The sequence below is a fragment of the Falco biarmicus genome, chromosome Z (genome assembly GCF_023638135.1).
Source record: "Falco biarmicus isolate bFalBia1 chromosome Z, bFalBia1.pri, whole genome shotgun sequence".
Classification (NCBI taxonomy): Eukaryota; Metazoa; Chordata; class Aves; order Falconiformes; family Falconidae; genus Falco; species Falco biarmicus.
The window spans coordinates 53,188,261-53,204,484 of record NC_079311.1 but is presented as its reverse complement, the minus strand read 5'-3'; the positions used below and the strand labels follow the sequence as shown (position 1 = coordinate 53,204,484).

Genomic DNA, 16,224 nt, shown 5'->3' with positions numbered 1-16,224 from the left:
GCAGTTTGCTATGTAGTTCTGGAAGCTTAGAATCATTTTAGGACATTCCATTCTAGAAAAAAAAATAATAAATAAATTGTAAAGTGTCTACATCTTTGGCAAAAGATGCACCTATTGCATTGCATAGGACTACTAGTTGAGAAATCTAGAAAGGCAAGTAGAACCTCTTTTTTTTTTTTTTCTTGCATATAAGCTGCTCTCTGCTCATATTTATACTATCTCAAATTTTAAGGATTATTTGCTGCTGCAAGTTCCTCATGTAACTTTATTACTCATTTAAAAGAACATTTTCTTTCTGACACCTTTAAAAAAATAAAACAGTACTCATACCTGAAAAGTAGAAATTCTTATTAGCTAGACCTATGGTTTACATGATCAAAGTATGTGTGTATACTCCTGTTTTATACAATCATTCTGATGGAGCCTTTCTATATAAATACACTTTAAAATAATTTAAAATTCTCAAAAAAAGTAAATTTAAAGTGCACCTAATTCCTCTAGAGACATTCAGAAATCAAACAACCAAAGTTTCATTAAGATTAATTTAGGTTGTTGCTTGAACTAAGTCTACACTGGACATGCTCACATGACAACTGAAAATAAAAGGCATAGAAGTTCTCCTACATGTCAGCTGAGAAAGGCACCGCAAGTACAGCAATGAAGCTACTCTTACATGAATGTAACACAGCCAGCTAATTCATATTAGATTTAGTAGTGACAGCTATGGTAAATGTGGTCTTAAAGACCTTTGTCCAGGTTAATCTACACACACCTCCAATATCCTTTACTTTCTACATATTCAAGGCTATGGAAGAAGTTTCAAATAAGGCAATTGTCCTCTGTTCTTTCACCTTTTCTAAATCTTGATATTCCTTGATATATTGCAGACGTGAAAGATGTGACACCCTTAATTTACTCACTTTTCATAGTTTCATATTTTCAATAATGTTAATATAGCCCCTTTGACTTGTCTGCAGGTGTTATCCCATCTGTCACACACAAATTCTTCAGAAGTGTCATACTACTGCAGGAAATCTGTCCATCATGATCCCGCTGCCCGCTACCACTGAAAGAATGCCAGTTTTCTGTCCCCACTGATTCTTTTACCTTCTACAAGGACTACCTTAAACACATCAAAGAAAATATAAACTGGGGAATTTCCTGTACATTAGTTACAGCTGGCTAGGACCATTTTCTTCTAAGTTCAACCAAGTTTTATAGGAAGAATAATTTTTTCTAGCCATTCCCTAATAAAAAGACAACTTTAGGTTTAAAGTAACAATTGCAAAGTTTCCAAAGAATTGGCAAATCTTCTTAAGGATTTCATTATTTAATGTGAACAGTTGCTGTCTTTCCAGCTAATAGTGCACAACCTTTCTGGTCATCCAGGACAGGGACATACACTACCACCTCTTTTTTTACAGTTTGATTAGACCTAATTAGCGCATAGAATCTAAGCTGAACATCCATGCATGGTGGTTCCAGGCCATGTGTCTTTTGCAGCCCTGAGGAGCAGAAGACAGCAGCTGTAGTGAACAGAAAACTATAGTTTCAGTCTGAAGAGTTGGACAGTGGAACTAAAATCTATGTGTGAAGATGTAATCTAGGAACCTATTATCCAATCATCACCCCTCAGTCTCCTCTTTGCTGGACAACGTGAGTCCTCACATTTGGAATTTATAGTAAATACTTGTATATCTGTCTAAGAACTGTACTGTGGTCCACCACAAACTAAACACTCTGTTTGCATAAGACCTTTCAGTGATGAGTGAATAGGACAATACTGAGCTGATCTGTCCTGAAAGGACTGAGTTTCATGGGGAAACCTGAAACCAATCAGGTCTGGACCAAGTTTCATACAAACTTCAGAAAGGACCTCCAAAGGTAGATGAAACAAAACAGGTGCATTAGCTGCCCTCTTGGAATATTGCTGAGCTTTTCACAACCTCACTAAATGTGTATAGATTAGAGAGGGATCAGCTGTTATATTCACTGCTATAATGCTTTGAAGCAGTGAGTGTTTAAACATGATTTTTGCTGTAGTAAGCAATGATGTGTTTGCGTGCACGTAGGCTGCTTGCTAATCTGACTGACATTATTTGAATGCTAATGCTTTATTAGGGAACAGAAAGTCAGATTTAAATTGCCTTAAAAAAAGAAATGCAGAGTCAAACTACAGTGGTTTGGGAGTTTTGTAGACAGATCTGAAATAAAACATAGGGAGAGGGTTTTTTATACAATGTTTGCTTGCATGTTTGATTTGTAATGTTATCAATGAACACAGAAGTTCTTTCCTGTGAATTACTGCAAACATTCCCCAGCAAAGGAAGCCAACTAAACTTTTCTTCAGTAAGAATTCAATCAGCAGGTATACATCTATGGATAATAATATGTATTTTTATATGAAAATAAGAATACCACAAAGGGAAGAAGAAACCTAGCAGCTTTAAGAGTGTTGATTTTAGATTTCATTATTTATATATTTTAATGTTGGGGTCAAAAGGAGCTGTAGAAAGATGAGGTGCAGAGACAAGAATGTTTCCTCCCATTTTTTGTTCCAAAAAAAATTCCAAACTATTTTGGTGCAAGTGACATACGATCTATTCCAGCATATTTAGATTAAAACAACATAATCTTTGTGACTGCTGTTTCATTCAGTGTAAATAAATTAGCAAATGTTTCTAATTAAACATTTGTTTCTGAATTTGGATATTTGAACATTACAGAAAATTTACAGGAGGTTTATACACAAAATATAAAATCTAATCACAGCTTAGGAGAGTTCTTCAGAGTTAAAGGGAAACCTTACTCCCTCCCCCAGTAACTGTGGATAAATTGACAAATTAATACTTTTTAAAAATTATTTAGTTAATTTTGCTATTTGTACCAATCCTGACATTTTTAACTCTCACACATAAGCAATTAACAGAAGTAATAAGCTAATTTCATGAATAGCTAACATTTTATTACAGAATTTTGTTACTAGTTCCTCCTTTACATTATCTATGATCCAGATAGAGAACACTGGCAGCATAGACAAGACCATTGCTCTCCCAGGTTCAATACTACGCTGTACCAGACTTTAGCAACTAAGACAAGTAGTTAACAGATCAAGCACTGCTCATGGCAATGCAGTAAATAAGAGTTTCACTATTGCTAGTAGCAGACCACGGGCTTTGTGCTCATTTTGCAAGCTTTCAGAACTGAAGTTTGTCAGTCTTAACTCTGTCTAAAGCTGCCCTGACCTGCCTGCAGCTGTATTTTAACTTGTTTAGATGTGATTTTTTTCTCATGACCACCTTGCTATGCCTGACCTGCTGTACTTTCATATTTTGGTTTGAGGTATTTTGTTTTGTTTTTTGTTTTTGTAGGGTATAATCATAATTTTTAATAGATGACAATAACAAGTAGGTATTCTGTATAGAAAATGTCAATAGCTTTAAAGTAATTGTTTGGTCAGAAGGGCTTTCTAGTGCAAAGCAGGGGCCTTGGAAATGGAGTACATGGTGGTGTGTGGGGGAGCACAGGCAGTAAATGACAAGAAAAGAAGTTCAGTCTGGTACTTGAGACCCTAAAGTTATGAAGAACTCACCAATGTTCAATTAAAGTGCAGATATGTATCAATCATGAGTTGCAAAAAGCCTAAAAAACCATACAGATAGCACACTCTGTACAATGGACTAGCAGGCCAATGAAGAAATAGAAAAATGTAAAGAGTTTTAGGAAATGCAAAAATGATGCCAAGTAAATCCTAGATTGAGTAGGAAGAAATGTACTACGTGAACATCATACTCATTCCACCAAAGAAGTCAGGATGTTGACTGCTTACCATAGCTTACCCTAAATTCCAGACCAAAACCACCAATCTTGGAACTTATGGGAACAGTGACAAACAGATAGATACTACGAGTGTGTGCATAGCACTTTTAACTGAATTATTATTATAAAGACCTCTTCTCTGTTACTTTTTTTTATTTACTCTTCAGAACAGAATAGAATAGAACAGAATAGAATAGAATAGAATAGAATAGAATAGAATAGAATAGAATAGAATAGAATAGAATAGAATAGAATAGAATAGAATAGAATAGAATAGAATAGAATAGAATAGAATAGAATAGAATAGAATAGAATAGAATAGAATAGAATAGAATAGAATAGAATAGAATAGAATAGAAACACTATTTCAGCTGGAAGGGACCTAAACCAATCACCTAGTCCAACTGCTTGACCAATTCAGGGCTGACCAAAAGTTAAAGCATGTTTTCAAGGGCATTGCCCAAATGCCTTTTAAACACTGGCAGCCTTGGGACATCAAGATACAGGAGTTCATGAATAATAAAAAACCTAAGACTACAAGCATGAGAAGTGTGCTTTAATGCTTCTGGCGCCTTCCACATATTTTCATTAAGATGTTCTCTGCAGATTTATTTTTTTTTTATGTTTGTGTATAACTCCTGTACTTTGTGGCTTTAGCACTGCTGTCACTTTAGCTCCAAGCACATGAAGGATAACTTGTGGGACTCCCTCAAAGATCATCTTTGGACAACCAAGGCTTCTAACTCTGCCCTTCATCCACAGTTCTCTCCCACGTCTTCTTCCATTAGAAATGCAACAGGAAGGAAGGTCCATTTAATTAACACTCAAATAATTTTCCTTACTTTTTTTAACCTATTGGTCTTCTACATCAAACCAATTACTATTTATCTATATTTTCTTGATCACTGAACATATACATATATTTTTATATTTTATGTTTATGCTTTATAATAATTTGTCTTTAAGGGAGTGTTTTCAGTTGTCTACAAAGGAAGAGGAATCAGAATGAGATGTCATTAGCTTTGCAAAATAACATTATGAAGAGATGAAGTTACGTACTAATTTAAAGACGTTGTTTAAATGAGAAATTTAATTCCACAATATGAGAAACTAAAGTGCTCTACAGTGCCTTAGAAACTATTTTTAATCCATGTTTCTTATTAGAAATCAGTAGGCTTTGTAAATTTAGTCTGAAATGAACCTCCGAATATGTAGGACTTCACTTACTTGGAGTTGAGGCTGATAAGCTCTTCCACAGCTGGCGCCAACATTCCGTCACTCAAATTCTTAACTAGATTGTAAAGGGCCAGGAATGCAGTTGCTTTTTGCTCCCACCTGGAAGAAAATATTGTGTCAGTTACTTTTTTTCACAGTCTTCCAAGCGCAATAAGACATTGATTACATTTTCTTTGCCTGTCACATTAGGGGTTCATCAGAACACCCATAAAACGGATGGAAACAGAAACTATTACACTCTTTGAATACCTCCTTGAATGTGTGATACAACATGTGTATAAATAAATGCTCTAAATAATATTTCATTTTGCTATAAAAAGTTTTTTAAAAAATTACTGTTATATGAATTTGTAACTGTTAAATCTACATAAAATATTCATATAAGGTATGCATTTTTAAATGCTGGTACTGAAGAAAGTAAAATCAGGACATGTAACGGTAGAAAATAGAAGTCTTTCAGATCAAAGGAATTTAATTTAGGTATCCAAATAATGAAGATCCATGTTTATTTTGATCTTAGGGTACTATTTTTTCTAATTTTCATCACCTTATTATGGTCTTCAAAATTATGACAAACTATTTTTAAAACAGAACATTAATGAAAAAGCCTCTCAATTTTAAATTGCTCTCTGTCACCTTTGAAAGGTCATGGAGATAAAAAGAAGTTCCAACTGACTAAAACCTGATAAATATTATATCCAGCTACCAAAATAGGTGAAAAGGAAGATTCAGAAAAGCATAGTCCAAACAGTTTCACTTTAGTTCCCAGTAAAAATCATAGAAGAGGTCCTCATGAAAGCTATTTGCAGGTACAAGAAGGCCAAGTGGCAGTGGGCGTGGGTGCAGAAGCACGTACAGCAGCATGTTGATCACCCAGGAAAAAGCAGTGTCCTCTGCTCCCCCTGAGCTTCTAGCACCTGGTAGAACTAATGCAGCCACACAGACTGAGCTCCTGTCCAAGCACACAACCATCCAGATTTCCAGCAGTTGTATGTGTGAAGGGTTATTCCTGGAGTCAGAGACCAAGCAAGCCTATGTGGAGGTGTGACCAGACTGCTCTGCTTGGTGGACAAGCTGCAGGAGGAGGTGGGAAGACTGAGGAATGTTTGGGCATCTGAGAAGGAGATTGATCAATGGAGCTGCACTCTGCCATCCCTGATGCATTGCAAGCCAACACAGCATGGCCACTAAGAAGGGAGGTCCAAGATCTGTTTTGTGCCAGGAAGAAGGCAGGGTTAAAAGGGGTAAGGAGGAGTGGGAGAACGTTACCACATGAAGTCATGAAAGAAACATTTCCTTGTCCTCCATAACTTTACAGAATAGGTATAAGACCCTGAGTATGGTGGATGAAGTGTATAATGAGATAGAGGAGGAACCTATGCAAGCAGACGTTTCAGAATGACCAACCCCTCACAACAAAATCTCATTAAAACCAGAGCCAAGAAGAAATAACAGTGAGTTATGGTCATTGGTGATTCCCTCCTGTGTGGAACAGAAGCACCTGTTTGCAGACCAGATCCTCTTTTCAGGGTAGTCTGCTGCCTCCATGAGGCATGATTAAGGGAGGTCACCGCAAGACTGAAAATCTCAGTGCAACCGCCAGACGACTATCCATTCCTGCTCTTTCACATGGGTACTAATGCTGCCACAGCAAAAAGCCTGCGACCGATTAAAAGATACTTTATTATTTTGATGGTAAAATATCATAACGGTAAAATTCCAGACAGTTCTGGCCTTGAATTCCATGAGGCAGAGAAGTACAGGAGACATATGACAATTAACTAAATACTGAATTATCAACAGAGGCTAAGGAGTAGAAATCTCGTCTCTTCTATTGCTCCTAACTTGAAATTGGAAAACTTGTGCAGCAGTAACACCATGAGATCTTTCTCCCACACTTAGACAGCTGGAACCATCTGGGTAAGTGTTTTCCATTCCAGTAAAGCAAGTAACCAATGTCTTAGAATTTCTTTTTCTTCTTAAATACTTATATTTGCTTTTAATTTACTTCATATTTGCATATACCCTTTCATGGCTCTCTCTTCCTCCTTTTTCCTGGAACTCTGTTTCCCTTTCCCTTAGACTCCGACTCTACGCATTTCAGCCTCAGGAAACCTACGAGCACTTTCACCACCTTCCAGCCAACAAGCCTAGCAATATCTTTTTTTTTTTTCTTTTTTCTGACATGGATGCAATTGGCCCAAAGTTATTTGTGCCCATATTTTGCAGTTGTTATCAGCTGGGAACAGAAGAAAACGTCACTTTGGCTCCTGAATGAAAGCAACAGATAAACATGAAGCTTTGAGCTGAGCTGTCTGCAACGTCCGTTAGATAGTACAGGAGCACTGTACATTATTGTTTCTCGCCTCTATTATGTATACTGTAATTCTGTGCCAGGAGGGCTACAATATTTATATTTTCTTGGAAAATGGGCCAATATATAGTTGACAATGTTAAGAAGGTTTAAGCTTCAGCACTGACATTTACATATATGCTTTTGGACACAATGTGTTCCAAAGTATTAAATTCAGACTTAAGATGCTGCTGAACAATCATAAGCTAGACACTAACAGAAGGATTGTGAGAAGAAGTAGTGTCTCTTATTATATCTAGAACTGGAAAAAAATTACAAGATACTGCCATAAAAGTCCTTGTTCAGGTCAAAAGAATATCAGGAGAAGAATTCAGGTGTGCTAGATGTCATATGGGACACTGATATAATAGCTTGTGTGAAAATTACTTACTAAAATCACAAGACATAATACGAAATCCTGCCTCAGCCATCACAGAAACAATACACCAGTGATCATTCCTAAGAAATGTTGACACCATACTCACGATTCCTGAAGGTGGGAAAAATTACTTCCCAAATTCTCCTTAGTAGTATCAATTAAATTAAAAGTAAAATTATTTGTAAAAATGACATGGTATTCTTTTAGCTTCTATAAATAGTGGCAATAACACAGCGTTCAGGAAGCCCTAGCTGATTTCATTCAACAGAAAGGATGTGTATATGTGATGTTGATGACTTACCTTTAAAAAAATGAAAACCCTTTTCTATTTCTCTTTATTAACACATTTGGGATATGACCCTACATTATACAGTTTGTTCATTTGAAAAACTCACCCACATTTACAATTACTTAAGTCATTTCAATGTTAATACTTCATTTATTCTGCATCGTTTATCTGTGTTTATGATCTCCAGGTGTGTTTATGTGGAGACAGTTCATGTTTCTATTCTATTTTATTATGCAAAGGTAAACAATATCAGATTAATAGAACAAATAACATCAAATTAGTAAAACAATTAGTATAAACACACATCATATCTTTAGTTACTATCCCTGAAAATGACACATTAAAAATATTTTTTTCTTCCCCAGTGATGGAATATTTCTTACTTTTTATGTTTTTGCTTTAGTTTAAAAGCATGAAAACATTTGCCATTGGGTCATTTCCTACAGACACAGTAATACATATTAAAAACAAAACAAAGACAAAGAGGGAAGAAGAAAAAGAAAAAACATGCTCTTAAATGAAGCCTTTTTAGTTCTTAAAGCTTTGTGTAGGTTAAGTTTATGAGGTTTTATCAACAGTGTTGTAACTACACCATAAGCATGGCACTGAACAACTAGAGAAGAAAGAAAAATATTAAAATACCCTTAATTTCTGTCAGCACTTGATCACCATGATCCTGTTTCTAAGTGTACAACATGTATTTTTAACAGTCAATACTAAAATTTAAAAAAAAAAAAACAAACCACCAAACAAAACCAAATAAAGTGAAACTCACAGACATAAACTTCACTTATTATCTTTATATATAACATGAATTCCAGATTTTTTATTGACAACATCAGCATAAGATATTTGCATTACAGAGCATAGTAATACATGAAAGGTTTTTCTATTACTATTACCTCTTTATATTATCTGTCACTGTCCCTTTATAAAAAATTGTATTTATCAGCAGAAAGTCATATACCCTGTTCTCTACTCTGTGGAAAGAATCATAAAGAATCTCTTTTACTGTAGCACATCTTCAAGACAGCATGAGATTATTGATCTCCTGCTGCCTCCAAAGATGTAAACTCTGTATCCTACTGACCTCTCAAAAAAAAAAAAAAAATCTCCAAGCTTTCTTGACTTAAGGAGAAGGTTCTCATCAGCTGCAATAGCTTTTAGATAGGATCACAAGTTCTCAATCCACAAGAGATGCCATACTTGAGACTGAGAGAAACTTGACAAAACCATGAGATTTTAGCCGGGACAATGCAAAGAAAGCAAATCTCTCACACATCCTCACTAACTGCAAGATCTTAATAAATATGTTGATCCTGTTGCCAGAACTTACAGTGACTGAGATTCTCACATTCTACTTTGTGCCAAAGAGATGAATTTCTTACGTAAAAATAAAAGAAAGGCATCTTCTAAGATGCACTTTGAGAAATTGTAAGAGCTGATTTCTGAGCACAGATTCTTACTTCTCTGCCTGTTCCCAAATTTCAATAGTTTATTTACTGCTTGAAATCAAAATTAACTAGGATTTTATAGAGAAAGATGTTGATCATGTTTTTCAACACTTTTGTCATAATAATGCAAAAATAGTCATAATTATAAACTTTTTTCTGCCTGCTCTATTTTTTAAGCTCCTGTTTTCATAATCCATTTAATGTTTAAGAAAGGGCAAAATATACTGATAGCAGCTGTTAAAGAAGTGAGAAAAATGTGACAGAAACAGCCCTACAGACCTGGAGGTCAGTGCAGAAGGAGGAGGAGGAGGTGCTCCAGGCAGTGGAGCCTCTGTTCCTCTGCAGCCCATGGAAAAGACCATGGCGAAGCAGGTTGTACCCCTGCAGCCCATGGAGGACCACACTGGAGTAGATACCCATGCTGTAGGCCATGAAGGACTCCACACCACAGCAGGAAAACATGACCTAAAGGTAGCTGGACACTGTGGAAAGACCACACAGGAGCCTGCAGAGAGAAGCCCATGCAGGAGCAGGTTTTCTGGCAGGACCTGCAGCACATGAGGGACTCATGCTATAGTGGTCTGTTCCTGAAGGACTATACTCCACAGAAAGACACATGTTGGAGCAGTTCTGGAAGGACTGCAGCCATCAAAAGGACCCACACTGGAGTAATAAATGAAGGGCTGTATACATGGGGAGGATCCCATGCTGGAGCAGGGGGAAAGGATTGGAAGGAAGGCAAGGCAGAGATGAAGTATTATGAACAGACCATAGCCCCCATTTCCCATTCCCTTGCATTGCTCAGGGTGGAAGGTGATAGAAGAGTCAGAAGTGAAGTTCGGGCAGAAGGTAGGCATGGGGGAAAAATATTTTTAGGTTTTTTTTAATTTCTTACTATCCTATTCTATTTTTATTTGACAATAAATTAAATACATTTTCTCCAAGTTGGTTCTGTTTTGCCTGTTGACAATAATTGGTCAGTGATCTCTTTATCTCAACTAATGAGGTTTTACATCTAATTTTTTTTCTCCTCCTGTGTTTAGGAGGGAGAGTGAGAGAGTGACTTGGTGAACATCTGAAAGTCAGCTAAAGTTAACTCATCACAGAAACATCTCATTTTTAGGAAACGAAAACATGACAGTTACTTTTTTCCTTATGAAAAAAAATGTAAATGGGGGATGTTATGAAAAGTGAAATACTTAAATTTCTTTGAAGTTCATCATATTCTTATTTAACTAGAGCTATAAACTAAATAATTTATTCAACCTCATATTTACAGTGATCTTTAAGAAGGTACATATTTTCCACAGTTTGTATTATCCTATGGCTAATCAATAGTCAGGACTTTGATGGGTTCTTTCTTTTACCTTATTTTAACTAGGTGCTTTTATGGCTCTCCCCATAAACAGTGTAGGGATATTAGCAGTTGACAAGCTCTTCTATCTGATTTCCTCCCCCTGTCCTGTTAAGAAGTGGGGATAAGAAGGCAGCTGGGTGGGGATCTGGCAGCTCTCCAAGGTCAACCACTACAGCTGCCAGCCTTTTGATCTGAGAACTGCAAAGTTTGGTAACTTATCTTTCTTTGAGGCCATAAGTGTAATGATTGTATATATTTCTCCTTGGGTAGATCACGGCATCAAGAGAGGACCACATGTGCTCCTCTACTCCAGATTTTTAACAGTGGTGGAATTTTAATATCTGAATTATATTCAGATAATCCAAACAAAATTGAGCCCAGTTTTGAAACTTTTTGTCAATAACTAATTTATTCTGACCATAACATTTAGAAGGTGAAAAATATTTTTTACATTATGACACTTCAGGAGCTTCATCTACTCATTTTGCTCTAAAGAAAACTAAGAAGCTGGCAAAAAAATCTTTGACAATTCCCATCAGACTGACCAGGGAAATCTTCCTGCTTGAATAAAAATCTGAAGATCAGCATGACCTTGAATATGTCAGCAGATACACTGAAGAAATATTTTCTAAGTGTCTCTTTATCTATCTTTCCTCCAGTCTATAGCTGCAGCCAGCCTCTGATTCTTTGGAGGAAGAGGAGAAAAAAATATATCTAACCAATTGCTCATCAAGACAATGTACTCCTTCACTTTGCTGATGACTGCCTAAAGCTCTGAAGCATGAAATTTGATTTTGTTACTAGTTTAATGTAAAGATGCAAGTATGAAGAACATTAAAATGTCAATGCATTAAATTTTGTTTTCCCCAGTAACCTTGAAAGATGGTGATGAAAATGGGGAATCAGAGATTAAAAGATTTCAAGGTCCAAATGAACCAAAGCAGTCCTATATCCATTAAAACCACACACAGGCATTATAAGGTTTTCTGGAGTGAAATGTACCTTTGAAATAGTTTTGTTATCAAATGATTGCACTATCTGACAATATTTAAATACCTCACAACTAGAATATTTATTTCTAATTCTCATGCTATACTTGTCTAAAATTTGGTTCTCAATAACTGGATTAATGTTGCCATTTTGTCTTCAAAGTTTAACAGCTGTCCTCTCTTTTCTATTACAGTTGTGCGCATATACATATATATTCATGTAGAAGTCATCCTTCAATCTTATCTCTGATTAAGCTAGACAACTTAATCTTCAGAGGTCTTGCATTTTAAGGCTGGCTTGGTTTTATTTTCAGAACGAAAGGACTGTCTTCCATTCCTGGCAAACAGTTCCATCTTTAAACCTCATGGCTGAATGAATAATCATCATTCATGTATGCTGCAGTTGAGTACTTCCATGTCCTCATGTATGTGAAGCAAAGGAGGTATGAGGACATGGCTCTTTTGAGAGGAAGGAATTCAAATTAAGGAGTAATCAGATTTAACAAAAAAGGCTATATATTACCACATGGCAATACTGTTGTTTAGAAGGTTTGGCTTAAGAAAGCAACCAGACATTGACAGAGAAGGATGCAGTAATAGTAAGCCAAGTAAGAGGATTATGTCTTAGTAAATATCCCTGTTGGCTCCTCGTGACATCTTATTTTCTGCTTATCAATGACTCTGTTTGGTCTCAAAAAGCAGTCAGTTGATGCACATAACCAAATACTCAAACAGACAATATTATCTCAAATTTGGTTAGATAAATTTAAGCTGGATCCTTTAGATAACCAAAATTTGTGATATTTTATCACCTAAATGAAGACATAGCACATGATATACAGCAAAATTTTGGAAATTCAAGTTATGATAATGATATAAATCATCAGACCTTGACGTAATGAAACTCAGAGGATGCAGCTCCAATATGTTTGGCAGTCATCACTTGGCCTCTAGACATTATTTGTTAAAGCAAGATAAAATCAACCTGTGTCAAGGCAAGTCTAGCCAGGTCCCGACACTGTATGGTCAGGCTGATGTAAAAATTTCTCTCAACCAACAACAGCAAAAATGGTATTTACTAGGCTTTGGGATCTGAAGAAAAAGAGTTTAGGCTTTAGAAGTTCTAAACTCTTAATTTATACATTTTGGTTTATTTGGCTTCGAACAAATAATGTATTTGGATTTTCTTGGTTTTCATATGCATAGTGATTAAATTTTTATGAGAAATTCTTCTATCATGCTTCTGAAAATATAAGCTGAGATAATCCTAATGACTAATTTTAGTGAATGTCAGGGTAAGGACTTGAGTTTATTGTGCAAGGGCAACACTCATTAAAAAAATTCTCCATACGTCTGAATTCACTGTCCATCATCCACTCACTATTTATGTTTGCCGATTCAGTACAGTCTGTTTACTGTTTTCTTCAGTTCATAAAGTGCTTTCCTAAAATGTGCTAGTGAAATCTGGCCAGATGTATCAGGTGTGCTCTAACTTCCCATTTGTTTGGACGAATATTGTGATAGGCTTGATCAGAAGAAAAGGAAGATATATTATCACCAAAGGATGTAATTACTGATGCATTCTAATTTGATTTCATACGTTCTTAACTGTGCATAAATAGTCCCTGGTTAAAGAATGGTTGTGCTATTAAAACAATTCTTCAAATCCCCACATCAATGGTGGCATAAATAATTTTTTCAAAAAATATATAGATGGATCTCATTTGTAAGCTTCATACATCACTGTTTGGGTTTTGGTTGGCTTGTTTGTCTTGTTCTTTTTTGTTTTGGTTTTTTTCCTGCTCCAGCAACAGTATATAAAGCCAAATGAAAGATCTGCATTTTAAAATTTTAAGTCTGTCTTCCTTATCTTTCCCTCTGAAGCAGACCTATTTTATCAATAGATATGGCTGGAAAAATTCTTATTTATTCAATAGCCTTATGCATAACAGTCTCTGGCTGATTTCTAGCACTCTGTGGTATCAGATACCCTACACTCTTTGTTTCTGTTTATAAATCCAGGAAGCTAAAGTAAATATTGGCAATACATACAAAGACTGTCAAAAACTACAGTACTTCACATCAGGAATCAGCATAGCCGATGTCTGTTTTCAAGAACCGGGGAATGCTGTGATGTGGAGTAACACCTGTTCAAATATATTTTATTTATATATTTTTATTTATATATTCCCTCTCATCAGGGAACTGAAAAACGTATTTACTTTGCATGTAGTCCTTGATAATTGTGCTAATATGCAAAGTTTTACCTCAAATATAAAAGTTATGCTGGAAAGGACTAGAAAAGATAATTTCCTCCTAAATCAAAAAGTTATCTTACATTACTACATGACCAGCAGATTTACTCCAGTGCCACTTTTTTCCTTGTCAATGATAAATTTTTGATGAAGTTGTTTCAGTCCTCCTGGGGCTGTGTTTGACCCTGGGTACACTCACCAGCATCAGTCCTGACACGCACCTGCAGGCTCATGTTGCAGCCTGGACTCAGCCTGGACTTATCCTCACAGGAGTGCCTAATGCCCTGCTCTGGGGCTACCCCTGACTGTCCCCACTGCCTGACATGCTCCCTGGCTGGGGGCAGCAAATGGGGTCTCACTGAGGTCCTGCCCTACCCACCCCTAAGGAGTCCCCACCATACCTGGCCCCAAGGGAGCCCCTACACTACATGACACCCTGAAATATATAATGGAAAGCAAGTTAGGTCACAGGAACATGAAGCAGGCCAAATTCAACATCTTTATTAATTATCTGGATGATAGTCTTGTTTAGCCTAGCAGAGGGAAGTCTCAGGGCAGATCCCATCAATGCATATAAAAATCTGAAAAGAAGGTGCAAAGAAGGTGGAATCAGACTTTTTTCAGTTGTACCTATTTGACAAGACCAGAGGCAACAGGAACAAATGTAAAAACACAGGAGGGTCCTCCTGAACATAAGAAACCTCTTTTCTGTGGGGATGACCGAGCACTGGAAAAGATTGCCTGGGGAGGTTCTGGAATCTCCATCCCTGGACATTTTGAAAAGGCCCATAAAGACATGGGCCTTGTCAATCTGCCCTAGTTGACCCTGCCTGAGCAGAGGTTTTGGACTAGATGACCCCCAGAGGTCCCTTCTAACTTCAGCCTGTCCTTATGGTTGCCTGCTGAATCCTGACTATGCAGTAACAGTTCTGGATGTCATATCTCCCATTCATTGCCTTGCTTTCTTCTGTTCTAAAGAAAGAGCTAGTTTTCAACCTTACGGTTCTCCTAATATGGTAGGTCTAATGGACTGTTCTCAAAATCTTCTTTGTGGCTTCAATTGGGAATAAGCTGATTAAAAAGTAGCTGAAGCCATTTATGTAGCAAGAGCAGAATTTGCTATGATGCAGACTGAATACTCAGTACGCTAGATGACTAGCTATACACACCACTATGTTTCATACTGTTTCCAGGTACTGCTCCCTGTTCAGGAGTATACAACAAAATGTCTTGAGGTATTTTCTTTGTTTCATTTGAAAGATGGGAGATTAGCTTCTTACAAGATATGGAGTCCAGATAATCTGCTTTGTTGTTTTTGTGATACTGACATTCTTAGTAAAGGTTTACTAAGCCAAGAAATGTAAAGAAAAATTTTACTTTTTTTTTTTTTCTTTCTTTTTTTTAAAAAAAAAAATAAAAGAGGAGGGAACAAAAAGGAGATAAAAACCTATTGTCAGCCATAATACATTTCAGTCAACAGACAATATAGTATTAGATTTTATAGGCTTTATAAATTGTGGGCATTCGGCTATCCAGATTCTGTACTAAACCTAGTTTTATCAAATGTAATTCTTCAGGAGTATTTTCAGTGCATAATCCAATTACTAGCGTTATCATGGCTATGTTATCACAGATATTTGCATTTGAACTTGCAGCAAAAATAACAAAAGAAGTCAAATAACTCCACTAGATGAAGAAACCATAACCGAAACAGTTTAAAGATTTGCAGTATTTATCTTCAGTCATTTTGCCTATGCTAATTAAGTTAATGAAAAAGCTGAATGTTGATTCAATGAATCCAAGTACTTCTCACTTGTAATAATACATTCTCAGTAATCTAGGTAGTAGATATATAAATTTATATTTTTTTTATTCCATTTCCTTAAAGTAGAAGATTGGTGTGAATCCATATGAAGTTGTAATGTGTTTGAAGGCCATGCTTATGTATTACTGATTCTTTCTGCTTACATAATCATAAATCCAAAAGTAAGTGAAGTGCTATGACTAGACTTAGATTTTCCACAGAGAAGCCTAGACTATGGTACAGCAAATCAGACCTTAGAAAGCACACTTGCCCTAGGCTTTTCCACTGT

The 16,224-nt window shown here is 36.2% G+C and overlaps 1 long non-coding RNA gene across 1 annotated transcript in view; it reads right to left on the bottom strand.

Annotated features, from left to right (window-relative positions):
- Positions 1-5,046: 5,046 nt before the first annotated feature.
- The window catches only part of LOC130142699 (uncharacterized), a 327,736-nt gene continuing 316,558 nt past the window's right edge, over positions 5,047-16,224 (bottom strand). Inside the window, exon 3 of the long non-coding RNA XR_008819483.1 lies at positions 5,047-5,154. This is a non-coding gene — a long non-coding RNA (uncharacterized LOC130142699). The remainder of the gene's footprint in view (positions 5,155-16,224) is intronic.